This window comes from Equus caballus, chromosome 1 (assembly GCF_041296265.1).
Source record: "Equus caballus isolate H_3958 breed thoroughbred chromosome 1, TB-T2T, whole genome shotgun sequence".
NCBI classification, from domain to species: Eukaryota; Metazoa; Chordata; class Mammalia; order Perissodactyla; family Equidae; genus Equus; species Equus caballus.
Genome location: NC_091684.1, coordinates 80,439,020 through 80,465,344, shown reverse-complemented (window position 1 = coordinate 80,465,344; position 26,325 = coordinate 80,439,020). Strand labels below are relative to the sequence as shown.

Below are 26,325 nucleotides of genomic sequence, written 5' to 3'. Positions count from 1 at the left end.
GGGGGGGGGCGCAAAAGGAGAGGGAGGCGGCGGGAGGCAAAAGCCTACAGCACCCGGTATTCCCAGGCGGTCTCCCATCCAAGTACTAACCAGGCCCGACCCTGCTTAGCTTCCGAGATCAGACGAGATCGGGCGCGTTCAGGGTGGTATGGCCGTAGACGCTGGCGGCTGCCGCCGGCGCCCAAGAAGCCCCGCGCGCGCGCGCGCTGTCGCCTGGCCCTGTGACGCGCCGTCGCCTGGCGTCTGTGACGCGCGCGCCCGAGCCCCTGTGACGCGCACCGGCCGCCCGCGTCCCCTGCGCCCCGCGCTCCGCCGCCTGCCGCCTGCCTGCCACTGCCTCCCGCCGCCGCCGCGGCCGCCGCCACGCCGCGGCCAGCCAAACCCTTGCCCTGCCCTGCCCTGCCCCGCCCTGCCCTGCCCTGCCGCCCGCCCAGGGCGCGGGAGGCCTCGGGCACCCCGGGGACTGTGGGCGGGCGGGGCGCAAGTCTAGGCGCTCTCCCAAGCCGGCCCCGGACGCTCCAGGCCTCCTGTCCGCCCGCATCCCGGCGACGGGTCGCAGGACATCCGGCTGCTCTGCTCGGGACAGGTGGCCCGGGGCGCCGGGCGCGTCGGCGCGTCGGCGCGTCAGCGTGCCGGGCCCCGGGCCGGCGAGGGCCCTCCGGCCCGAGGCCCCAACGAACCCGGGCCCAACAACCCTGGCGGCCGCCTGCCCGGCCCGCCCCAACTTGCCCAAATCCAGCTGGAGCCACCGCGCGACCAGAGGGCATCACCGGAAAGCCTCCGGGCGGCGGCGGGGCGCGGGGAGACCAGGGCGGGCCACCCTTCCCCGCCCCGCCCCGCGCCCGCCCACGGGACCCGGACCGCGCCCTCAACCCCAGGCCCCGCGGCCACCCTGGACAGCTCCTGACTGACCGACCTGAGAGACACAGAGACAGAGACAGAGACAGAGGCAGAGACAGAGAGATTGAGAGGATCCGAGACACGGACCCAGACAGACACCCCCGGGACAGACACAGACGCTCACGCTGACACAGAGAGGCCCTGCCCAAGAGGCAGCTTCCCCACAGGAGGGCGGTGGTGCTTGAGCTGGGCCCGGGCAGGAGGCGGGGGCCCTGGGGCTGGCGATCACCCCTGGGGCCCGGGACGTGCAGACAGGGTCTCAGGAGTGCAGCGCTCCTGGGATCCTGTCCCGCGACCCGGACGCCCAGGAGCCACGGACAGGCAGCCGGGGCTCGCTCGCTCGCTCGCTCTCGCTCTCGCTCGTGTGTGTGCGCGTTTTTGTGTGCGCGTGCGTGTTTGTGTGTTTCTTTCCTTCTCTTCGCCTCTTCGTTCTGGCTCTTTCCTCTTTCTGCGGGGCGCCCCCGGACTTCCTGAGTTGACAGAACGAGCAGCCAGAAAAGTCAGGACACGGAGAACTCCCGCCGAGAAACCAACGCAATCTACCAGACGACAGAACCCCCTCCCGACGACCACAGCGTCCACAGTCTGCTCGAGCGCAGGTAGGGACATTACCCAGGGTCTCCCACAGGTTAGCTCACCCGTTAAGTCTCCCTTAGTTTTACCAAGATGGCTAGCACGCCGAGGATGGACGGATGAGCGACGGTGTGATTACGGGGAGGGAAACGCACGTCGGAACACCCGTTGGTGCCTCCCGACGTCACCGGTATCCCCGTCCCGAGACCTCTGGGCTTCAGGGTTCTGGGCCGCAGCTCCTCCCGTCGTCCACCCGGGATCCAGTGTATGTCTGCACTGCCCATCTCAAGAGTTTGGGCCCTGTGGGCGTTCTTGGATCCCGTTGGAAAGGGGACCCTCGGGACGCGAGGGAGAGGAAAGGGCCGGGGGGCCGGGGTGGGGGCGGGGGCGGGCTGGGGGAAAGAGAGCGACGCCACCAACGCATGTCTGACCAGGACCCGGCTGTGCCAGGCTCTCCATTTCCCACGGCACCGCGTCCCGGCGGGGACGCCGCCTCTCGCGGGACGTGTTGGTCTGCCGTCGGTCCTCCCGTCCCAGGCACGAGGCGGCGAACTCCCCCAAAGGCAGAGATTTTGGCACCTGCGTCCTCGGCTGCTGGGTCCGGCCCCAAGCAGGCACGCGGCCCGCAGGTGCCGGGCGAATGTCGGCGGAAAGCACTCATGCTCAGGGAAGGACGGCAGACGATGAGCGCGCACCAACCAGCCGCGCTCCGTGCTGAGCGGTGCTCCGTGCTCCCGCTTCCGCGCTCGCAACAACGCCACCGACGAGGCACTAACAGGACCCCTTTCCAACCAGATGAGGCAACTGCCGCTCAGGGAGGGCGTGTCCCTCGCAGGGAACGGCGGCCCTTGCTGCCGAGCCTTCGTTTGAGACCAAGCCTCCGGGCCCGCACTCCGGGAAACTTACGGAGACACAGCCCCAGTTCTCCCAGCAGAACACGCTCATCGGAGGCCGGGATTGGGGGAGCCGTCGGAACCAGAACCACCCAGGGCGCTACCCTGCAGGGAGCGACGCGCCCGCCCCGCCCCGCCACCCCGCCATCCCGGGGGCAGCAGGAAGCAGGCCACAGGCCCCTGGGTCTGCTCTGGCAGGGAAAGTGGGGCCCACGGGAAAAGGGAAACACGAGGATATTCGCTCCCAGGATGATTGCTGAACGGTGAGAGGATGGAGGTTGAGGTCCTCTCTTCCTGCTCTGCCCGCATGTCCCAGCTTCTCCACAGCGAGCAACTATTGCTTTCTGTCTGCGGTGGGGAAGAGATTGGCTTACCTTGATGAATTCCCCTTGAAAATGTAAAAGTCCGTGCGATCTGAGGCAAGTCTCCCCTCTCCCTCCTCCCTGTCATCCCCGCTCTCCTCCCTGGAGCAAACTCCTCCCGCTTTCCCGGATCCCCTTTCCGCGATAGTCTGCGCGGACACAGGCAGGGGAAGAGCAGACTTTCAAAGCTGCCCGAGCCGCACGATATGAAAGCTCAAGCCAAGGAGCCAGGAAGGGCTGGCCGCTGAGGACGGAAGTCCTCTCGGGGACTCGTCCACTCCCTCTGGCAGACAGAGGCCAGGAGGGGGGCAGGACAGAGTGAGGCACCTGAGTGAGGGGACACCAAAACCCTGGGCCAACGAAGCAAGATTCCTAATCCTTCCATCCAGTCTGTTCAGAATCAAAACGGATGCAAGGGATCCACGAGGAGCCAGACACCGACCTTCAAACGAAGGCAGGACCCCCCCCCCCCAAAAGACAAAAGCGAAGACGGAGACGGAGTTGCATCCCAGCGGGGAGCGGGGGAGGCGCTTGAAACTTAGACACTTGGGGAAGGGGACGTCTTTAAGGAAAGACAACACAAAAGGACCCGTACTAACTCCGGTGCGGAACGAGGGTTTCTCGCGAACGACGGCATCAAGGACAGCCAGGCACCGACTTGAGAAGCTGACACACGGCGCAGGCATCAGAAAATCCAGAAGCCGTCCCGCTTGGGATGGATGGCCAGGCCCGGAAGGCTCCTCTCGAGCCCAGTGGGCCCCGTCCTTCTGTAGGTGCTGTTTGGAGAGGCCTGACCCGGGTCTTTCCTAGATGGGCTCTGGAAGACGGAGGGGCTGCTGGCAGCTTGCTGAAGCTGTCCGGCCTCCGCAGCCCGGAGCGGGATCCGTTCCATCGCACACCACGACTCGACCAACTGCTTGGGTGCCGCGCCGGCCGAGTGGACCGCTAGGGTCTTCAGGAGCCTGGCGGGTGGGAAGAGGCCGCCGAGGACAGAGGGAGCCCGCCGGACGAGGGCGGCGTCCGGGGCACGGCCACGCGGGGCCGGCCCCGGTTGGCCCTGGTTCCCGTGGGGCCGCGAGGTGGAAGGGCTGGGCGGCGGCGGCGGCGGCGGCGGCGGTGCGGCCGCGGGGCACTCGCGCGGCTGGACAGCGGTGGGGCGGCGGGGCGATGGGGCGACCGTGAGGAGGAGGAGGGCGGGAGGAGCGTGGGAGGGAGCGGCTCTAGGGCCGGGGCGGGGGGGGGCGAGAGGGAGGCAGCGGGAGGCAAAAGCCTACAGCACCCGGTATTCCCAGGCGGTCTCCCATCCAAGTACTAACCAGGCCCGACCCTGCTTAGCTTCCGAGACATCGAGATCGGGCGCGTTCAGGGTGGTATGGCCGTAGACGCTGCTGCCGCCGGCGCCCCTAAGAAGCCTCGCGCGCGCGCGCGCTGTCGCCTGGCCCCTGTGACGCGCCGCGCCTGGCGTTGTGACGCGCGCGCCCGAGCCCCTGTGACGCGCACCGGCCGCCCGCCCCGCGCCCTGCGCTCCGCCGCCTGCCGCCCGCCTGCCACTGCCTCCCGCCGCCGCCGCCGCCGCCGCCGCCGCGCCGCCGCGGCCAGCCAAACCCCGCCCCGCCCTGCCCTGCCCTGCCCCGCCCTGCTGCCCCGCCCAGGGCGCGGGGAGGCCCGGCACCCCGGGGACTGCGGGCGGGGCGCAAGTCTAGGCGCTCTCCTGCCGGCCCCGGACGCTCCAGGCCTCCTGTCCGCCCGCATCCCGGCGACGGGTCGCAGGACATCCGGCTGCTCTGCTCGGGGACAGGTGGCCCGGGCGCGGGCGCGTCGGCGCGTCGGCGCGTCAGCGCGTCGGGGCCCCGGGCCGGCGAGGCCCCTCCGGCCCGAGGCGCCTCCCAACGAACCCGGGCCCAACAACCCCCGGCGGCCGCCGCTCCGGCCCGGCCCCAACTTGCCCAAACCAGCTGAGCCACCGGCGCGACCAGAGGGCACCGGAACCCCTCCGGGGCGGGCGGCGGGCGCGGGGAGACCAGGGCGGGCCACCCTTCCCCCGCCCCGCCCTGCGCCCCGCCCACGGGACCCGGACCGCGCCCCTCAACCCCAGGCCCCGCGGCCACCCCTGGACAGCTCCTGACTGACCGACCTGAGAGACACAGAGACAGAGACAGAGACAGAGGCAGAGACAGAGAGACGAGAGGATCCGAGACACGGACCCAGACAGACACCCCCGGGACAGACACACAGACGCTCACGCCTGACACAGAGGCCCGCCCAAGAGGCAGCTTCCCCACAGGAGGGCGTGGTGCTTGAGCTGGGCCCGGGCAAGGAGGCGGGGGCCCTGGGGCTGGCGATCACCCCTGGGGCCCTGGGACGTGCAGACAGGGTCTCCAGGAGTGCAGCGCTCCTGGGATCCCTCTCCCGCGACCCGGACGCCCAGGAGCCACGGACAGGCAGCCGGGGCTCGGGCTCGCTCTCGCTCTCGCTCTCGCTCTCGCTCTCGCTCTGTGTGTGCGCGTTTGTGTGCGCGTGCGTGTTTGTGTGTTTCTTTCCTTCTCTCTTCGCCTTCGTTCTGGCTCTTTCCTCTTTCTGCGGGGCGCCCCCGGACTTCCTGAGTTGACAGAACGAGCAGCCAGAAAAGTCAGGACACGGAGAACTTCGCCCGAGAACCAACGCAATCTACCAGACGTACAGAACCCCTCCCCGACGACCACAGCGTCCACAGTCTGCTCGAGCGCAGGTAGGGACATTACCCAGGGTCTCCCACAGGTTAGCTCACCCGTTAAGTCTCCTTAGTTTTACCAAGATGGCTAGCACGCCGAGGATGGACGGATGAGCGCCACGTGTGATTACGGGGAGGGAAACGCACGTCGGAACACCCGTTGGTGCCTCCCGACGTCACCGGTCCCCGTCCCGAGACCCTGGGCTTCAGGGTTCTACCGCAGCCCTCTCCCGTCGTCCACCCGGGATCCAGTGCACGATGTCTGCACTGCCCATCTCAAGAGTTTGGGCCCTGTGGGCGTTCTTGGATCCCGTTGGAAAGGGGACCCCGGGACGCGAGGGAGAGGAAAGGGCCGGGGGCCGGGGTGGGGGCGGGGGGCGGGCTGGGGGAAAGAGAGCGACGCCATCAACGCATGTCTGACCAGGACTCGGCTGTGCCAGGCTCTCCATTTCCCCACGGCACCGCGTCCCGTCGTCGGGGACGCCGCCTCTCGTCGGGACGTGCTGGTCTGCCGTCGGTCCTCCCGTCCCAGGCACGAGGCGGCGAACTCCCCCAAAGGCAGAGATTTTGGCACCTGCGTCCTCGGCTGCTGGGTCCGGCCCTGCGGCACGCGGCCCGCAGGTGCCGGGCGAATGTCGGCGGAAAGCACTATGCTCACAGGGAAGGACGGCAGACGATGAGCGCGCACCAACCAGTGCCGCTCCGTGCTGAGCGGTGTGCCCCGTGCTCCGCCTTCCGCGCTCGCAACAACGCCACCGACGAGGCAACAGGACCCCTCTTTCCAACCAGATGAGGCAACTGCCGCCAGGGAGGGCGAGTCCCTCGCAGGAACGGCGGCCCTTGCTGCCGAGCCTTCGTTTGAGACCAAGCCTCCGGGCCCGCACTCCGGGAAACTTACGGAGACACAGCCCCAGTTCTCCCAGCAGAACACGCTCATCGGAGGTCAGATTGGGGGAGCCGTCGGAACCAGAACCACCCAGGGCGCTACCCCGCAGGAGCGACGCGCGGCCCGCCCCGCCCCGCCACCCCGCCATCCCGGGCAAGCAGGAAGCAGGCCACAGGTGCCCTGGGTCTGCTCTGGCAGGGAAAGTGGGGCCCACGGGAAAAGGGAAACACGAGGATATTCGCTCCCAGGATGATTGCTGAACGGTGAGAGGATGGAGGTTGAGGTCTCTCTTCCTGCTCTGCCCGCATGTCCCAGCTTCTCCACAGCGAGCAACTATTGCTTTCTGTCTGTGTGGGGAAGAGACGGCTTACCTTGATGAATTCCCCCTTGAAAATGTAAAAGTCCGTGCGATCTGAGGCAAGTCTCCCCTCTCCTCCTCCCTGTCATCCCCGCTCTCCTCCCCTGAGCAAACTCCCTCCCGCTTTCCCGGATCCCCTTTCCGCGATAGTCTGCGCGGACACAGGCAGGGAAGAGCAGACTTTCAAAGCTGCCCGAGCCGCACGATATGAAAGCTCAAGCCAAGGAGCCAGGAAGGCTGGCCGCTGAGGACGGAAATGTCCTCTCGGGGGACTCGTCCACTCCCTCTGGCAGACAGAGGCCAGGAGGGGGCAGGACAGAGTGAGGCACCTGAGTGAGGGGACACCAAAACCCTGGGCCAGCAGCAAGATTCCTAATCCTTCCATCCAGTCTGTTCAGAATCAAAACGGATGCAAGGGATCCACGAGGAGCCAGACACCGACCTTCAAACGAAGGCAGGACCCCCCCCCCCCCAAAAGACAAAAGCGAAGACGGAGACGGAGCTGCATCCCAGCCGGGGAGCGGGGGGAGGCGCTTGAAACTTAGACACTTGGGGAAGGGGACGTCTTTAAGGAAAGACAACACAAAAGGACCCGTACTAACTCCGGTGCGGAAACGAGGGTTTCTCGCGAACGACGGTATCAAGGACAGCCAGGTACCGACTCTGGAGAAGCTGACACACGCAGGCATCAGAAAATCCAGAAGCCGTCCCGCTTGGGATGGATGGCCGGCCCGGAAGGCTCCTCTCGAGCCCAGTGGGCCCCGTCCTTCTGTAGGTGCTGTTTGGAGAGGCCTGACCCGGGGTCTTTCCTAGATGGGCTCTGGAAGACGGAGGGCTGCTGGCAGCTTGCTGAAGCTGTCCGGGCCTCCGCAGCTCGGAGCGGGATCCGTTCCATCGCACACCACGACTCGACCAACTGCTTGGGTGCCGCGCCGGCCGAGTGGACCGCTAGGGTCTCTCAGGAGCCTGGCGGGTGGGAAGAGGCCGCCGAGGACAGAGGGAGCCCGCCGGACGAGGGCGGCCGGGGCACGCGCGGGGCCGGCCCCGGTTGGCCCTGGGTTCCCGTGGGGCCGCGAGGTGGAAGGGCTGGGCGGGGCGGCGGCGGCGGCGGGGCGGTGGCCGCGGGCCGCGGGGCACTCGCGCGGCTGGACAGCGGTGGGGGCGTGGCGGGGCGATGGGGCGACCGGTGAGGAGGGAGGAGGGGCGGGAGGAGCGTGGAGGGAGCGGCTCTAGGGCCGGGGGCGGGGGGGCGCAAAAGGAGAGGGAGGCGGCGGGAGGCAAAAGCCTACAGCACCCGGTATTCCCAGGCGGTCTCCCCATCCAAGTACTAACCAGGCCCGACCCTGCTTAGCTTCCGAGATCAGACGAGATCGGGCGCGTTCAGGGTGGTATGGCCGTAGACGCTGGCGGCGCCGCCGGCGCCCCTAAGAAGCCCGCGCGCGCGCGCGCTGTCGCCTGGCCCCTGGACGCGCCGTCGCCTGGCGTCTGGACGCGCGCGCCCGAGCCCCCTGTGACGCGCACCGGCCGCCCGCGTCCCCTGCGCCCCGCGCTCCGCCGCCTGCCGCCCGCCCGCCACTGCCTCCCGCCGCCGCCGCCGCCGCCGCCGCCGCCGCCGCCGCGGCCAGCCAAACCCTGCCCTGCCCTGCCCTGCCCTGCCCTGCCCTGCCCTGCCGCCCGCCCAGGGCGCGAGGCCTCGGGCACCCCGGGGACTGTGGGCGGGCGGGGCGCAAGTCTAGGCGCTCTCCCCGCCGGCCCCGGACGCTCCAGGCCTCCTGTCCGCCCGCATCCCGGCGACGGGTCGCAGGACATCCGGCTGCTCTGCTCGGGGACAGGTGGCCCGGGGCGGCCGGGCGCGTCGCGCGCGCCGGCGCGTCGCGCGTCGGGGCCCCGGGCCGGCGAGGCCCCTCCGGCCCGAGGCGCCTCCCAACGAACCCGGCCCAACAACCCCCGGCGGCCGCCGCTCCGGCCCGGCCCCAACTTGCCCAAATCCAGCTGGAGCCACCGGCGCGACCAGAGGGCATCACCGGAAACCCTCCGGGGCGGCGGCGGGGCGCGGGGAGACCAGGCCACCCTTCCCGGCCCCGCCCTGCGCCCCGCCCACGGGACCCGGACCGCGCCCTCAACCCCAGGCCCTGCGGCCACCCTGGACAGCTCCTGACTGACCGACCTGAGAGACACAGAGACAGAGACAGAGACAGAGGCAGAGACAGAGAGAGATTGAGAGGATCCGAGACACGGACCCAGACAGACACCCCGGGACAGACACACAGACGCTCACGCTGACACAGAGAGGCCCTGCCCAAGAGGCAGCTTCCCCACAGGAGGGCGGTGGTGCTTGAGCTGGGCCCGGGCAAGGAGGCGGGGGCCCTGGGGCTGGCGACCCCTGGGGCCCTGGGACGTGCAGACAGGGTCTCAGGAGTGCAGCGCCCTGGGATCCCTGTCCCGCGACCCGGACGCCCAGGAGCCACGGACAGGCAGCCGGGCTCGGGCTCGCTCTCGCTCTCGCTCTCGCTCTCGCTCTCGCTCTGTGTGTGCGCGCTTGTGTGCGCGTGCGTGTGTTGTGTGTTTCTTTCCTCTCTCTTCGCTTCGTTCTGGCTCTTTTCCTCTTTCTGCGGGGCGCCCCCGGACTTCCTGAGTTGACAGAACGAGCAGCCAGAAAAGTCAGGACACGGAGAACTTCGCCCGAGAAACCAACGCAATCTACCAGACGTACAGAACCCCTCCCCGACGACCCAGCGTCCACAGTCTGCTCGAGCGCAGGTAGGGACATTACCCAGGGTCTCCCACAGGTTAGCTCACCCGTTAAGTCTCCTTAGTTTTACCAAGATGGCTAGCACGTCGAGGATGGACGGATGAGCGCCACGGTGTGATTACGGGGAGGGGAAACGCACGTCGGAACACCCGTTGGTGCCTCCCGACGTCGTCCGGTATCCCCGTCCCGAGACCTCTGGGCTTCAGGGTTCTGCCGCAGCCCTCTCCCGTCCCCTCCGGGATCCAGTGCACGATGTCTGCACTGCCCATCTCAAGAGTTTGGGCCCTGTGGGCGTTCTTGGATCCCGTTGGAAAGGGGACCCTCGGGACGAGGGGAGAGGAAAGGGCCGGGGGCCGGGGGTGGGGGGCGGGGGGCGGGCTGGGGGAAAGAGAGCGACGCCATCAACGCATGTCTGACCAGGACCTCGGCTGTGCCAGGCTCTCCATTTCCCACGGCACCGCGTCCCGTCGGCCGGGGACGCCGCCTCTCGTCGGGACGTGTTGGCCCGTCGTCGGTCCTCCCGTCCCAGGCACGAGGCGGCGAACTCCCCCAAAGGCAGAGATTTTGGCACCTGCGTCCTCGGCTGCTGGGTCCGGCCCCAAGCAGGCACGCGGCCCGCAGGTGCCGGGCGAATGTCGGCGGAAAGCACTATGCTCACAGGGAAGGACGGCAGACGATGAGCGCGCACCAACCAGTGCCGCGCTCCGTGCTGAGCGGTGTGCCCGTGCCCGCTCCGCGCCGCAACAACGCCACCGACGAGGCACTAACAGGACCCCTTTCCAACCAGATGAGGCAACTGCCGCTCAGGAGGGCGAGTCCCTCGCAGGAACGGCGGCCCTTGCTGCCGAGCCTTCGTTTGAGACCAGCCTCCGGGGCCGCACTCCGGGAAACTTACGGAGACACAGCCCCAGTTCTCCCAGCAGAACACGCTCATCGGAGGTCAGATTGGGGGAGCCGTCGGAACCAGAACCACCCAGGGCGCTACCCTGCAGGGAGCGACGCGCGCTCCGCCCCCCCCGCCACCCCGCCATCCCGGGCAGCAGGAAGCAGGCCACAGGTGCCCTGGGTCTGCTCTGGCAGGGAAAGTGGGGCCCACGGGAAAAGGGAAACACGAGGATATTCGCTCCCAGGATGATTGCTGAACGGTGAGAGGATGGAGGTTGAGGTCCTCTCTTCCTGCTCTGCCCGCATGTCCCAGCTTCTCCACAGCGAGCAACTATTGCTTTCTGTCTGCGGTGGGGAAGAGACGGCTTACCTTGATGAATTCCCCCTCTGAAAATGTAAAAGTCCGTGCGATCTGAGGCAAGTCTCCCTCTCCTCCTCCCTGTCATCCCCGCTCCTCCCCCTGAGCAAACTCCTCCCGCTTCCCGGATCCCCTTTCCGCGATAGTCTGCGCGGACACAGGCAGGGGAAGAGCAGATTTCAAAGCTGCCCGAGCCGCACGATATGAAAGCTCAAGCCAAGGAGCCAGGAAGGGCTGGCCGCTGAGGACGGAAATGTCCTCTCGGGGGACTCGTCCACTCCTCTGGCAGACAGAGGCCAGGAGGGGGGCAGGACAGAGTGAGGCACCTGAGTGAGGGGACACCAAAACCCTGGGCCAGCGCAGCAAGATTCCTAATCCTTCCATCCAGTCTGTTCAGAATCAAAACGGATGCAAGGGATCCACGAGGAGCCAGACACCGACCTTTCAAACGAAGGCAGGACCCCCCCCCCCCCAAAAGACAAAAGCGAAGACGGAGACGGAGTTGCATCCCAGCCGGGGAGCGGGGGGAGGCGCTTGAAACTTAGACACTTGGGGGAAGGGGACGCTTAAGGAAAGACAACACAAAAGGACCCGACAACTCCGGTGCGGAAACGAGGGTTTCTCGCGAACGACGGTATCAAGGACAGCCAGGTACCGACTTGGAGAAGCTGACACACGGCGCAGGCATCAGAAAATCCAGAAGCCGTCCCGCTTGGGATGGATGGCCAGGCCCGGAAGGCTCCTCTCGAGCCCAGTGGGCCCCGTCCTTCTGTAGGTGCTGTTTGGAGAGGCCTGACCCGGGGTCTTTCCTAGATGGGCTCTGGAAGACGGAGGGGCTGCTGGCAGCTTGCTGAAGCTGTCCGGGCCTCCGCAGCCCGGAGCGGGATCCGTTCCATCGCACACCACGACTCGACCAACTGCTTGGGTGCCGCGCCGGCCGAGTGGACCGCTAGGGTCTCCCAGAGCCTGGCGGGTGGGAAGAGGCCGCCGAGGACAGAGGGAGCCCGCCGGACGAGGGCGGCGTCGGGGGCACGGCCACGCGGGGCCGGCCCCGGTTGGCCCTGGGTTCCCGTGGGGCCGCGAGGTGGAAGGGCTGGGCGGCGGCGGCGGCGGCGGCGGCGGCGGTGGCCGCGGCCGCGGGGCACTCGCGCGGCTGGACAGCGGTGGGGGCGTGGCGGGGCGATGGGGCGACCGGTGAGGAGGGAGGAGGGGCGGGAGGAGCGTGAGGGAGCGGCGCTGGGGCCGTTGGGGGGGCGCAAAAGGAGAGGGAGGCGGCGGGAGGCAAAAGCCTACAGCACCCGGTATTCCCAGGCGGTCTCCCATCCAAGTACTAACCAGGCCCGACCCTGCTTAGCTTCCGAGATCAGACGAGATCGGGCGTTCAGGGTGGTATGGCCGTAGACGCTGAGCGGCTGCCGCCGGCGCCCCTAAGAAGCTCGCGCGCGCGCGCGCTGTCGCCTGGCCCCTGTGACGCGCCGTCGCCTGGCGTCTGGACGCGCGCGCCCGAGCCCCTGTGACGCGCACCGGCCGCCCGCGTCCCCTGCGCCCCGCGCTCCGCCGCCCGCCGCCCGCCTGCCACCGCCTCCCGCCGCCGCCGCCGCCGCCGCCGCCGCCGCCGCGGCCAGCCAAACCCTGCCCTGCCCTGCCCTGCCCTGCCCCGCCCTGCCCGCCGCCCGCCCAGGGCGCGGGAGGCCTCGGGCACCCCGGGGACTGTGGGCGGGCGGGGCGCAAGTCTAGGCGCCTCCCGCCGGCCCCGGACGCTCCAGGCCTCCTGTCCGCCCGCATCCCGGCGACGGGTCGCAGGACATCCGGCTGCTCTGCTCGGGGACAGGTGGCCCGGGGCGTCGGGCGCGTCGGCGCGTCGGCGCGTCAGCGCGTCGGGGCCCCGGGCCGGCGAGGCCCCTCCGCCCGAGGCGCCTCCCAACGAACCCGGGCCCAACAACCCGGCGGCCGCCGCTCCGGCCCGGCCCCAACTTGCCCAAATCCAGCTGGAGCCACCGGCGCGACCAGAGGGCATCACCGGAAACCCCTCCGGGGGGCGGCGGGGCGCGGGGAGACCAGGCGGCCACCCTTCCCCGCCCTGCCCCGCGCCCCGCCCACGGGACCCGGACCGCGCCCTCAACCCCAGGCCCCGCGGCCACCCTGGACAGCTCCTGACTGACCGACCTGAGAGACACAGAGACAGAGACAGAGACAGAGGCAGAGACAGAGAGATTGAGAGGATCCGAGACACGGACCCAGACAGACACCCCGGGACAGACACACAGACGCTCACGCTGACACAGAGAGGCCCTGCCCAAGAGGCAGCTTCCCCACAGGAGGGCGTGGTGCTGAGCTGGGCCCGGGCAAGGAGGCGGGGGCCCTGGGGTTGGCGATCACCCCTGGGGCCCTGGGACGTGCAGACAGGGTCTCAGGAGTGCAGCGCTCCTGGGATCCCTCTCCCGCGACCCGGACGCCCAGGAGCCACGGACAGGCAGCCGGGCTCGGGCTCGCTCTCGCTCTCGCTCTCGCTCTCGCTCTCGCTCTGTGTGTGCGCGTTTGTGTGCGCGTGCGTGTTTGTGTGTTTCTTTCCTTCTCTCTTCGCTTCGTTCTGGCTCTTTCCTTTTCTGCGGGGCGCCCCCGGACTTCCTGAGTTGACAGAACGAGCAGCCAGAAAAGTCAGGACACGGAGAACTTCGCCCGAGAAACCAACGCAATCTACCAGACGTACAGAACCCTCCCCGACGACCACAGCGTCCACAGTCTGCTCGAGCGCAGGTAGGGACATTACCCAGGGTCTCCCACAGGTTAGCTCACCCGTTAAGTCTCCTTAGTTTTACCAAGATGGCTAGCACGCCGAGGATGGACGGATGAGCGCCACGGTGTGATTACGGAGGGAAACGCACGTCGAACACCCGTTGGTGCCTCCGACGTCACCGGTATCCCCGTCCCGAGACCTCTGGGCTTCAGGGTTCTGGGCCGCAGCCTCTCCCGTCGTCCACCCGGGATCCAGTGCACGATGTCTGCACTGCCCATCTCAAGAGTTTGGGCCCTGTGGGCGTCTGATCCCGTTGGAAAGGGGACCTCGGGACGCGAGGGAGAGGAAAGGGCCGGGGGGCCGGGGTGGGGGCGGGGGCGGGCTGGGGGAAAGAGAGCGACGCCATCAACGCATGTCTGACCAGGACCTCGGCTGTGCCAGGCTCTCCATTTCCCACGGCACGCGTCCCGTCGGCCGGGGGACGCCGCCTCTCGTCGGGACGTGCTGGTCTGCCGTCGGTCCTCCCGTCCCAGGCATCGAGGCGGCGAACTCCCCAAAGGCAGAGATTGGCACCTGCGTCCCTCGGCTGCTGGGTCCGGCCCCAAGCAGGCACGCGGCCCGCAGGTGCCGGGCGAATGTCGGCGGAAAGCACTATGCTCACAGGGAAGGACGGCAGACGATGAGCGCGCACCAACCAGTGCCGCGCTCCGTGCTGAGCGGTGGGCCCGTGCTCCCGCTTCCGCGCCGCAACAACGCCACCGACGAGGCACTAACAGGACCCCTTTCCAACCAGATGAGGCAACTGCCGCTCAGGGAGGGCGAGTCCCTCGCAGGAACGGCGGCCCTTGCTGCCGAGCCTTCGTTTGAGACCAAGCCTCCGGGCCCGCACCCGGGAAACTTACGGAGACACAGCCCCAGTTCTCCCAGCAGAACACGCTCATCGGAGGTCAGATTGGGGGAGCCGTCGGAACCAGAACCACCCAGGGCGCCACCCTGGCAGGGAGCGACGCGCGGCCCGCCCCGCCCCGCCACCCCGCCATCCCGGGCAGCAGGAAGCAGGCCACAGGTGCCCTGGGTCTGCTCTGGCAGGGAAAGTGGGGCCCACGGGAAAAGGGAAACACGAGGATATTCGCTCCCAGGATGATTGCTGAACGGTGAGAGGATGGAGGTTGAGGTCCTCTTCCTGCTCTGCCCGCATGTCCCAGCTTCTCCACAGCGAGCAACTATTGCTTTCTGTCTGCGGTGGGGAAGAGACGGCTTACCTTGATGAATTCCCCCTGAAAATGTAAAAGTCCGTGCGATCTGAGGCAAGTCTCCCCTCTCCTCCTCCCTGTCATCCCCGTCTCCTCCCCTGAGCAAACTCCCTCCCGCTTTCCCCGGATCCCCTTTCCGCGATAGTCTGCGCGGACACAGGCAGGGGAAGAGCAGACTTTCAAAGCTGCCCGAGCCGCACGATATGAAAGCTCAAGCCAAGGGAGCCAGGAAGGGCTGGCCGCTGAGGACGGAAATGTCCTCTCGGGGGACTTCCGTCCACTCCCTCTGGCAGACAGAGGCCAGGAGGGGGGCAGGACAGAGTGAGGCACCTGAGTGAGGGGACACCAAAACCCTGGGCCAACAGCAAGATTCCTAATCCTTCCATCCAGTCTGTTCAGAATCAAAACGGATGCAAGGGATCCACGAGGAGCCAGACACCGACCTTTCAAACGAAGGCAGGACCCCCCCCCCCCCAAAAGACAAAAGTAAGACGGAGACGGAGTTGCATCCCAGCCGGGGAGCGGGGGGAGGCGCTTGAAACTTAGACACTTGGGGAAGGGGACGTCTTTAAGGAAAGACAACACAAAAGGACCCGTACCAACTCCGGTGCGGAAACGAGGGTTTCTCGAACGACGGTATCAAGGACAGCCAGGTACCGACTTGGAGAAGCTGACACACGGCGCAGGCATCAGAAAATCCAGAAGCCGTCCCGCTTGGGATGGATGGCCAGGCCCGGAAGGCTCCCTCTCGAGCCCAGTGGGCCCCGTCCTCTGTAGGTGCTGTTGGGAGAGGCCTGACCCGGGGTCTTTCCTAGATGGGCTCTGGAAGACGGAGGGGCTGCTGGCAGCTTGCTGAAGCTGTCCGGGCCTCCGCAGCCCGGAGCGGGATCCGTTCCATCGCACACCACGACTCGACCAACTGCTTGGGTGCCGCGCCGGCCGAGTGGACCGCTAGGGTCTCTCAGGAGCCTGGCGGGTGGGGAAGAGGCCGCCGAGGACAGAGGGAGCCCGCCGGACGAGGGCGGCGTCGGGGCACGGCCACGCGGGGCCGGCCCCGGTTGGCCCTGGGTTCCCGTGGGGCCGCGAGGTGGAAGGGCTGGGCGGCGGCGGCGGCGGCGGCGGCGGCGGTACGCCGCGGCCGCGGGCACTGCGCGGCTGGACAGCGGTGGGGGCGTGGCGGGGCGATGGGGCGACCGGTGAGGAGGGAGGGAGGGCGGGAGGGGAGCGTGGAGGGAGCGGCGCTGGGGCCGTTGGGGGGGCGCAAAAGGAGAGGAGGCGGGCGAGGCAAAAGCCTACAGCACCCGGTATTCCCAGGCGGTCTCCCATCCAAGCACTAACTAGGCCCGGACCCTGCTTAGCTTCCGAGATCAGACGAGATCGGGCGCGTTCAGGGTGGTATGGCCGTAGACGCTGACGGCGCCGCCGGCGCCCCTAAGAAGCCCCCGCGCGCGCGCGCTGTCGCCTGGCCCCTGTGACGCGCCGTCGCCTGGCGTCTGTGACGCGCGCGCCCGAGCCCCTGTGACGCGCACCGGCCGCCCGCGTCCCCTGCGCCCCGCGCTCCGCCGCCGCCGCCTGCCTGCCACTGCCTCCCGCCGCCGCCGCCGCCGCCGCCGCCGCCGCCGCGGCCAGCCAACCCTGCCCCTGCCCTGCCCCGCCCTGCCCTGCCCTGCCCTGCCGCCCTGCCCAGGGCGCGGGAGGCCTCGGGCACCCCGGGGACTGTGGGCGGCGGGGCGCAAGTCTAGGCGTCTCCAAGCCGGCCCCGGACGCTCCAGGCCTCCTGTCCGCCTGCATCCCGGCGACGGGTCGCAGGACATCCGGCTGCTCTGCTCGGGGACAGGTGGCCCGCGCCGGCGCGCGGGCGTCGGCGCGTCAGCGCGTCGGGGCCCCGGGCCGGCGAGCCCCCTCCGGCCCGAGGCGCCTCCCAACGAACCCGGGCCCAACAACCCCCGGCGGCGCCGCTCCGGCCCGGCCCCAACTTGCCCAAATCCAGCTGGAGCCACCGGCGCGACCAGAGGGCATCACCGGAAACCCTCTCGGGGCCGGCGGCGGGGCGCGGGTCGAGGGCGGGCCACCCTTCCCGCCCCGCCCTGCTCCCGCCCACGGGACCCGGACCGCGCCCTCAACCCCAGGCCCTGCGGCCACCCTGGACAGCTCCTGACTGACCGACCTGAGAGACACAGAGACAGAGACAGAGACAGAGGCAGAGACAGAGAGATTGAGAGGATCCGAGACACGGACCCAGACAGACACCCCCGGGACAGACAACAGACGCTCACGCTGACACAGAGAGGCCCTGCCCAAGAGGCAGCTTCCCCACAGGAGGGCGGTGGTGCGGAGCTTGGCCCGGGGCAAGGAGGCGGGGGCCCTGGGGCTGGCGATCACCCCTGGGGCCCTGGGACGTGCAGACAGGGTCTCAGGAGTGCAGCGCTCCTGGGATCCTCTCCCGCGACCCGGACGCCCAGGAGCCACGGACAGGCAGCCGGGCCTGGCTCGCTCTCGCTCTCGCTCTCGCTCTCGCTCTCGCTCTGTGTGTGCGCGTTTGTGTGCGCGTGCGTTTTTGTGTGTTTCTTTCCTTCTCTCTTCGCCTCTTCGTTCTGGCTCTTTTCCTCTTTCTGCGGGGCGCCCCCGGACTTCCTGAGTTGACAGAACGAGCAGCCAGAAAAGTCAGGACACGGAGAACTTCGCCGAGAAACCAACGCAATCTACCAGACGTACAGAACCCTCCCGACGACCACAGCGTCCACAGTCTGCTCGAGCGCAGGTAGGGACATTACCCAGGGTCTCCCACAGGTTAGCTCACCCGTTAAGTCTCCTTAGTTTTACCAAGATGGCTAGCACGCCGAGGATGGACGGATGAGCGCCACGGTGTGATTACGGGGAGGGAAACGCACGTCGGAACACCCGTTGGTGCCTCCCGACGTCATCGGTATCCCCGTCCCGAGACCTCTGGGCTTCAGGGTTCTGGGCCGCAGCCCTCTCCCGTCGTCCACCCGGGATCCAGTGCACGATGTCTGCACTGCCCATCTCAAGAGTTTGGGGCCCGGGCGTTCTTGGATCCCGTTGGAAGGGGACCCCGGGACGCGAGGGAGAGGAAAGGGCCGGGGGCCGGGGTGGGGGGCGGGGGCGGGCTGGGGGAAAGAGAGCGACGCCATCAACGCATGTCTGACCAGGACCCTCGGCTGTGCCAGGCTCTCCATTTCCCACGGCACCGCGTCCCGTCGGGGCCGCCTCGTCGGGACGTGTTGGTCTGCCGTCGGTCCTCCCCGTCCCAGGCACGAGGCGGCGAACTCCCCAAAGGCAGAGATTTTGGCACCTGCGTCCTCGGTTGCTGGGTCCGGCCCCAAGCAGGCACGCGGCCCGCAGGTGCCGGGCGAATGTCGGCGGAAAGCACTATGCTCACAGGAAGGACGGCAGACGACAGAGCGCACCAACCAGTGCCGCGCTCCGTGCTGAGCGTGTGCTCCGTGCCCCCGCTTCCGCGCCGCAACAACGCCACCGACGAGGCACTACAGGACCCCTTTCCAACCAGATGAGGCAACTGCCGCCAGGGAGGGCGAGTCCTCGCAGGAACGGCGGCCCTTGCTGCCGAGCCTTCGTTTGAGACCAAGCCTCCGGGCCCACTCCGGGAAACTTACGGAGACACAGCCCCAGTTCTCCCAGCAGAACACGCTCATCGGAGGTCAGATTGGGGGAGCCGTCGGAACCAGAACCACCCAGGGCGCTACCCTGCAGGGAGCGACGGCGGCCGCCCGCCCGCCACCCCGCCATCCCGGGCAGCAGGAAGCAGGCCACAGGTGCCCTGGGTCTGCTCTGGCAGGGAAAGTGGGGCCCACGGGAAAAGGGAAACACGAGGATATTCGCTCCCAGGATGATTGCTGAACGGTGAGAGGATGGAGGTTGAGGTCCTCTCTTCCTGCTCTGCCCGCATGTCCCAGCTTCTCCACAGCGAGCAACTATTGCTTTCTGTCTGCGGTGGGGAAGAGACGGCTTACCTTGATGAATTCCCCCTTGAAAATGTAAAAGTCCGTGCGATCTGAGGCAAGTCTCCCTCTCCTCCTCCCTGTCATCCCCGCTCTCCTCCCCTGAGCAAACTCCCCTCCCGCTTTCCCGGATCCCCTTTCCGCGATAGTCTGCGCGGACACAGGCAGGGGAAGAGCAGACTTTCAAAGCTGCCCGAGCCGCACGATATGAAAGCTCAAGCCAAGGAGCCAGGAAGGGCTGGCCGCTGAGGACGGAAATGTCCTTCTCGGACTCGTCCACTCCCTCTGGCAGACAGAGGCCAGGAGGGGGCAGGACAGAGGAGGCACCTGAGTGAGGGGACACCAAAACCCTGGGCCAACGAAGCAAGATTCCTAATCCTTCCATCCAGTCTGTTCAGAATCAAAACGGATGCAAGGGATCCACGAGGAGCCAGACACCGACCTTTCAAACGAAGGCAGGACCCCCCCCCCCCCAAAAGACAAAAGCGAAGACGGAGACGGAGTTGCATCCCAGCCGGGGAGCGGGGGAGGCGCTGAAACTTAGACACTTGGGGGAAGGGGACGCTCAAGGAAAGACAACACAAAAGGACCCGTACCAACTCCGGTGCGGAAACGAGGGTTTCTCGCGAACGACGGTATCAAGGACAGCCAGGTACCGACTTGGAGAAGCTGACACACGCGGCGCAGGCATCAGAAAATCCAGAAGCCGTCCCGCTGGGATGGATGGCCAGGCCCGGAAGGCTCCTCTCGAGCCCAGGCCCTGTCCTTCTGTAGGTGCTGCTTGGAGAGGCCTGGACCCGGGTCCTTCCTAGATGGGCTCTGGAAGACGGAGGCTGCTGGCAGCTTGCTGAAGCTGTCCGGGCCTCCGCAGCCCGGAGCGGGATCCGTTCCATCGCACACCACGACTCGACCAACTGCTTGGGTGCCGCGCCGGCCGAGTGGACCGCTAGGTCTCTCAGAGCCTGGCGGGTGGGAAGAGGCCGCCGAGGACAGAGGGAGCCCGCCGGACGAGGGCGGCGTCGGGGCACGGCCACGCTGGGGCCGGCCCCGGTTGGCCCTGGGTTCCCGGGGCCGCGAGGGCGGGCTGGGCGTGCGGCGGCGGGGCGGGGCGGGGGCCGGGCCGCGGGGTGCTCGCGCGGCTGGACAGCGGGGGGTGGCGGGGCGATGGGGCGACCGGTGAGGAGGGAGGAGGGGCGGGAGGAGCGTGAGGGAGCGGCCTAGGGCCGGGGGCGGGGGGGCGCAAAAGGAGAGGGAGGCGGCGGGAGGCAAAGCCTACAGCACCCGGTATTCCCAGGCGGTCTCCCATCCAAGTACTAACCAGGCCCGACCCTGCTTAGCTTCCGAGACTGACGAGATCGGGCGCGTTCAGGGTGGTATGGCCGTAGACGCTGGCGGCCGCCGCCGGCGCCCCCAAGAAGCCCGCGCGCGCGCGCGTCGCCTGGCCCCTGTGACGCGCCGTCGCCTGGCGTCTGGACGCGCGCGCCCGAGCCCCTGTGACGCGCACCGGCCGCCCGCGTCCCCTGCGCCCCCGCGCTCCGCCGCCCGCCGCCCGCCTGCCACCGCCTCCCGCCGCCGCCGCCGCCGCCGCCGCCGCCGCCGCCGCGGCCAGCCAAACCCCGCCCTGCCCTGCCCCGCCCTGCCCCGCCCCGCCCTGCCGCCCGCCCAGGGCGCGGGAGGCCTCGGGCACCCCGGGGACTGTGGGCGGGCGGGGCGCAAGTCTAGGCGCTCTCCCCAAGCCGGCCCCGGACGCTCCAGGCCTCCTGTCCGCCCGCATCCCGGCGACGGGTCGCAGGACATCCGGCTGCTCTGCTCGGGGACAGGTGGCCCGGGGCGTCGGGCGCGTCGGCGCGCCGGCGCGTCAGCGCGTCGGGGCCCCGGGCCGGCGAGGCCCTCCGGCCCGAGGCGCCTCCCAACGAACCCGGGCCCAACAACCCCCGGCGGCCGCCGCTCCGGCCCGGCCCCAACTTGCCCAAATCCAGCTGGAGCCACCGGCGCGACCAGAGGGCATCACCGGAAACCCTCCGGGGCGGGCGGCGGGGCGCGGGGAGACCAGGGCGGGCCACCCCTTCGCCCCGCCCCGCGCCCCGCCCACGGGACCCGGACCGCGCCCTCAACCCCAGGCCCTGCGGCCACCCTGGACAGCTCCTGACTGACCGACCTGAGAGACACAGAGACAGAGACAGAGACAGAGGCAGAGACAGAGAGATTGAGAGGATCCGAGACACGGACCCAGACAGACACCCCCGGGACAGACACACAGACGCTCACGCTGACACAGAGAGGCCCTGCCCAAGAGGCAGCTTCCCCACAGGAGGGCGGTGGTGCTTGAGCTGGGCCCGGCAAGGAGGCGGGGGCCCTGGGGCTGGCGATCACCCCTGGGGCCCTGGGACGGCAGACAGGGTCCCAGGAGTGCAGCGCTCCTGGGATCCCTGTCCCGCGACCCGGACGCCCAGGAGCCACGGACAGGCAGCCGGGCTCGGGCTCGCTCTCGCTCTCGCTCTCGCTCTCGCTCTCGCTCTGTGTGTGCGCGTTTGTGTGCGCGTGCGTGTTTGTGTGTTTCTTTCCTTCTCTCTCGCCTCTTCGTTCTGGCTCTTTTCTCTTTCGCGGGGCCCCCGGACTTCCTGAGTTGACAGAACGAGCAGCCAGAAAAGTCAGGACACGGAGAACTCGCCCGAGAAACCAACGCAACTAACAGACGTACAGAACCCTCCCCGACGACCACAGCGGTCCACAGTCTGCTCGAGCGCAGGTAGGGACATTACCCAGGGTCTCCCACAGGTTAGCTCACCCGTTAAGTCTCCTTAGTTTTACCAAGATGGCTAGCACGCCGAGGATGGACGGATGAGCGCCACGTGATTACGGGGAGGGAAACGCACGTCGGAACACCCGTTGGTGCCTCCCGACGTCACCGGTATCCCCGTCCCGAGACCTCTGGGCTTCAGGGTTCTGGGCCGCAGCCCTCTCCCGTCGTCCACTCCGGGATCCAGTGCACGATGTCTGCACTGCCCATCTCAAGAGTTTGGCCCTGTGGGCGTTCTTGGATCCCGTTGGGGGACCTGGACGCGAGGGAGAGGAAAGGGCCGGGGGGCCGGGGTGGGGGGCGGGGGGCGGGCTGGGGGAAAGAGAGCACGCCATCAACGCATGTCTGACCAGGACCCTCGGCTGTGCCAGGCTCTCCATTTCCCACGGCACCGCGTCCCGCCGCCGGGGACGCCGCCTCTCGTCGGGACGTGTTGGTCTGCCGTCGGTCCTCCCGTCCCAGGCACGAGGCGGCGAACTCCCCAAAGGCAGAGATTTTGGCACCTGCGTCCTCGGCTGCTGGGTCCGGCCCCAAGCAGGCACGCGGCCCGCAGGTGCCGGGCGAATGTCGGCGGAAAGCACTATGCTCACAGGGAAGGACGGCAGACGATGAGCGCGCACCAACCAGTGCCGCGCTCCGTGCTGGAGCGCGTGCTCCGTGCTCCCGCTTCCGCGCTCGCAACAACGCCACCGACGAGGCACTAACAGGACCCCTTTCCAACCAGATGAGGCAACTGCCGCTCAGGGAGGGCGAGTCCCTCGCAGGAACGGCGGCCCTTGCTGCCGAGCCTTCGTTTGAGACCAAGCCTCCGGGGCCGCACTCCGGGAAACTTACGGAGACACAGCCCCAGTTCTCCCAGCAGAACACGCTCATCGGAGGTCAGATTGGGGGAGCCGTCGGAACCAGAACCACCCAGGGCGCTACCCTGCAGGGAGCGACGCGGCCCGCCCGCCCCGCCACCCCGCCATCCCGGGCAAGCAGGAAGCAGGCCACAGGTGCCCTGGGTCTGCTCTGGCAGGGAAAGTGGGGCCCACGGGAAAAGGGAAACACGAGGATATTCGCTCCCAGGATGATTGCTGAACGGTGAGAGGATGGAGGCTGAGGTCCTCTCTTCCTGCTCTGCCCGCATGTCCCAGCTTCTCCACAGCGAGCAACTATTGCTTTCTGTCTGCGGTGGGGAAGAGACGGCTTACCTTGATGAATTCCCCCCTTGAAATGTAAAAGTCCGTGCGATCTGAGGCAAGTCTCCCCCTCTCCTCCTCCCTGTCATCCCCGCTCTCCTCCCCTGAGCAAACTCCCCTCCCGCTTCCCGGATCCCCTTTCCGCGATAGTCTGCGCGGACACAGGCAGGGGAAGAGCAGACTTTCAAAGCTGCCCGAGCCGCACGATATGAAAGCTCAAGCCAAGGAGCCAGGAAGGGCTGGCCGCTGAGGACGGAAATGTCCTCTCGGGGGACTCGTCCACTCCCTCTGGCAGACAGAGGCCAGGAGGGGGCAGGACAGAGTGAGGCACCTGAGTGAGGGGACACCAAAACCCTGGGCCAGCGCAGCAAGACCCTAATCCTTCCATCCAGTCTGTTCAGAATCAAAACGGATGCAAGGGATCCACGAGGAGCCAGACACCGACCTTTCAAACGAAGGCAGGACCCCCCCCCCCCCCAAAAAGACAAAAGCGAAGACGGAGACGGAGTTGCATCCCAGCCGGGGAGCGGGGAGGCGCTGAAACTTAGACACTTGGGGAAGGGGACGTCTTTAAGGAAAGACAACACAAAAGGACCCGTACTAACTCCGGTGCGGAACGAGGGTTTCTCGCGAACGACGGTATCAAGGACAGCCAGGTACCGACTTGGAGAAGCTGACACGGCGCAGGCATCAGAAAATCCAGAAGCCGCCCCGCTTGGGATGGATGGCCAGGCCCGGAAGGCTCCTCTCGAGCCCAGTGGGCCCCGTCCTTCTGTAGGTGCTGTTTGGAGAGGCCTGACCCGGGGTCTTTCCAGATGGGCTCTGAAGACGGAGGGCTGCTGGCAGCTTGCTGAAGCTGTCCGGGCCTCCGCAGCCCGGAGCGGGATCCGTTCCATCGCACACCACGACTCGACCAACTGCTTGGGTGCCCGCCCGGCCGAGTGGACCGCTAGGCTCTCAGGAGCCCGCGGGTGGGAAGAGGCCGCCGAGGACAGAGGGAGCCCGCCGGACGAGGGCGGCGTCGGGGGCACGGCCACGGGCCGGCCCCGGTTGGCCCTGGGTTCCCGTGGGGCCGCGAGGTGAAGGGGCTGGGCGGCGGCGGCGGCGGCGGCGGCGGCGGTGGCCGCGGCCGCGGGCACTCGCGGCTGGACAGCGGTGGGGGCGTGGCGGGGCGATGGGGCGACCGGTGAGGAGGGAGGAGGGGCGGGGAGGAGCGTGGAGGGAGCGGCGCTGGGGCCGTTGGGGGGGGCGCAAAAGGAGAGGGGAGGCGGCGGGAGGCAAAGCTACAGCACCCGGTATTCCCAGGCGGTCTCCCATCCAAGTACCAACCAGGCCCGACCCTGCTTAGCTTCCGAGATCAGACGAGATCTGCGTTCAGGGTGGTATGGCCGTAGACGCTGATGGCTGCCGCCGGCGCCCCTAAGAAGCCTCGCGCGCGCGCGCCGCCTGGCCCCTGCGACGCGTCGCCGCCTGGCGTCTGTGACGCGCGCGCCCGAGCCCCTGTGACGCGCACCGGCCGCCCGCGTCCCCTGCGCCCCGCGCCCGCCGCCTGCCGCCTGCCTGCCACTGCCTCCCGCCGCCGCCGCCGCCGCCGCTGCCGCCGCCGCGGCCAGCCAAACCCTGCCCTGCCCCGCCCTGCCCCGCCCTGCCCTGCCCTGCCGCCCGCCCAGGGCGCGGGAGGCCTCGGGCACCCCGGGGACTGTGGGCGGGCGGGGCGCAAGTCTAGGCGCCTCCTGCCGGCCCCGGACGCTCCAGGCCTCCTGTCCGCCCGCATCCCGGCGACGGGTCGCAGGACATCCGGCTGCTCTGCTCGGGGACAGGTGGCCCGGGGCGTCGGGCGCGTCGGCGCGTCGGCGCGTCTCGCGCGTCGGGGCCCCGGGCCGGCGAGGCCCTCCGGCCCGAGGCGCTCCCCAACGAACCGCCCAACAACCCCCTCGGCGGCCGCTCCCGGCCCGGCCCCAACTTGCCCAAATCCAGCTGGAGCCACCGGCGCGACCAGAGGGCATCACCGGAAACCCCTCCGGGGCGGGCGGCGGGGCGCGGGGAGACCAGGGCGGGCCACCTTCCCCCGCCCCGCCCCGCGCCCCGCCCACGGGACCCGGACCGCGCCCTCAACCCCAGGCCCCGCGGCCACCCTGGACAGCTCCTGACTGACTGACCTGAGAGACAGAGACAGAGACAGAGACAGAGGCAGAGACAGAGAGATTGGAGAGGATCCGAGACACGGACCCAGACAGACACCCCGGGACAGACACACAGACGCCTGACACAGAGAGGCCCTGCCCAAGAGGCAGCTTCCCCATTAGAGGGCGGTGGTGCTTGAGCTGGGCCCGGGCAAGGAGGCGGGGGCCCTGGGGCTGGCGATCACCCCTGGGGCCCTGGGACGCAGACAGGGTCTCAGGAGTGCAGCGCTCCTGGGATCCCTGTCCCGCGACCGGACGCCCAGGAGCCACGGACAGGCAGCCGGGCTCGGGCTCGCTCTCGCCTCGCTCTCGCTCTCGCTCGCTCTGTGTGTGCGTGCTTTTGTGTGCGCGTGCGTGTTTGTGTGTTTCTTTCCTTCTCGCTCTTCGTTCTGGCTCTTTTCCTTTTCTGCGGGGCGCCCCCGGACTTCCTGAGTTGACAGAACGAGCAGCCAGAAAGTCAGGACACGGAGAACTTCGCCCGAGAAACCAACGCAATCTACCAGACGCATACAGAACCCCTCCCCGACGACCACAAGCCCACAGTCTGCTCGAGCGCAGGTAGGGACATTACCCAGGGTCTCCCACAGGTTAGCTCACCCGTTAAGTCTCCTTAGTTTTACCAAGATGGCCAGCACGCCGAGGATGGACGGATGAGCGCCACGGTGTGATTACGGGGAGGGAAACGCACGTCGGAACACCCGTTGGTGCCCCCACGTCACGGGGTATCCCCGTCCCGAGACCTCTGGGCTTCAGGGCTCTGGGCCGCAGCCCTCCCCGTCGTCCACCCGGGATCCAGTGCACGATGTCTGCACTGCCCATCCAAGAGTTTGGGCCCTGTGGGCGTTCTTGGATCCCGCGTGGGAAAGGGGACCTCGGGACGCGAGGGAGAGGAAAGGGCCGGGGGGCCGGGTGGGGGCGGGGGCGGGCTGGGGGAAAGAGAGCGACGCCATCAACGCATGTCTGACCAGGACTCGGCTGTGCCAGGCTCTCCATTTCCCACGGCACCGCGTCCCGTCGTCGGGGACGCCGCCTCTCGTCGGGACGTGTTGGTCTGCCGTCGGTCCTCCCGTCCCAGGCACGAGGCGGCGAACTCCCCCAAAGGCAGAGATTTTGGCACCTGCGTCCTCGAAGGCTGGGTCCGGCCCCAAGCAGGCACGCGGCCCGCAGGTGCCGGGCGAATGTCGGCGGAAAGCACTGCTCACGGGAAGGACGGCAGACGATGAGCGCGCACCAACCACGCGCTCCGTGCTGAGCGGTGCCCGTGCCTCGCTTCCGCGCCGCAACAACGCCACCGACGAGGCACTAACAGGACCCCTTTCCAACCAGATGAGGCAACTGCCGCTCAGGGAGGGCGCAGTCCCCGCAGGAACGGCGGCCCTTGCTGCCGAGCCTTCGTTTGAGACCAAGTCCGGGCCCGCACTCCGGGAAACTTACGGAGACACAGCCCCAGTTCTCCCAGCAGAACACGCTCATCGGAGGTCAGATTGGGGGAGCCGTCGGAACCAGAACCACCC

At 68.6% G+C, this 26,325-nt stretch overlaps 6 non-coding genes and 1 pseudogene across 6 annotated transcripts; all 7 read right to left on the bottom strand.

The window, feature by feature from the left end:
* Positions 1-41: 41 nt before the first annotated feature.
* LOC138919252 (5S ribosomal RNA) lies at positions 42-160 on the bottom strand. The gene has a single exon (XR_011429267.1). It is a non-coding gene; the product is annotated as a 5S ribosomal RNA (ribosomal RNA).
* Positions 161-3,995: 3,835 nt separating this feature from the next.
* Positions 3,996-4,112, bottom strand: LOC138919266 (5S ribosomal RNA). Its single transcript, XR_011429301.1, has one exon. It is a non-coding gene; the product is annotated as a 5S ribosomal RNA (ribosomal RNA).
* A 3,852-nt stretch (positions 4,113-7,964) lies between these two features.
* Positions 7,965-8,084, bottom strand: LOC138919163 (5S ribosomal RNA). The gene has a single exon (XR_011429136.1). It is a non-coding gene; the product is annotated as a 5S ribosomal RNA (ribosomal RNA).
* Positions 8,085-11,963: 3,879 nt separating this feature from the next.
* Positions 11,964-12,080, bottom strand: LOC138919249 (5S ribosomal RNA). Its single transcript, XR_011429264.1, has one exon. It is a non-coding gene; the product is annotated as a 5S ribosomal RNA (ribosomal RNA).
* A 3,876-nt stretch (positions 12,081-15,956) lies between these two features.
* Positions 15,957-16,076, bottom strand: LOC138919264 (5S ribosomal RNA). Its single transcript, XR_011429300.1, has one exon. It is a non-coding gene; the product is annotated as a 5S ribosomal RNA (ribosomal RNA).
* A 3,840-nt stretch (positions 16,077-19,916) lies between these two features.
* On the bottom strand, positions 19,917-20,034 carry LOC138919258 (5S ribosomal RNA). The gene has a single exon (XR_011429283.1). It is a non-coding gene; the product is annotated as a 5S ribosomal RNA (ribosomal RNA).
* Positions 20,035-23,908: 3,874 nt separating this feature from the next.
* LOC138919271 (5S ribosomal RNA) lies at positions 23,909-24,024 on the bottom strand (annotated as a pseudogene).
* Between the last annotated feature and the right edge of the window lie 2,301 nt (positions 24,025-26,325).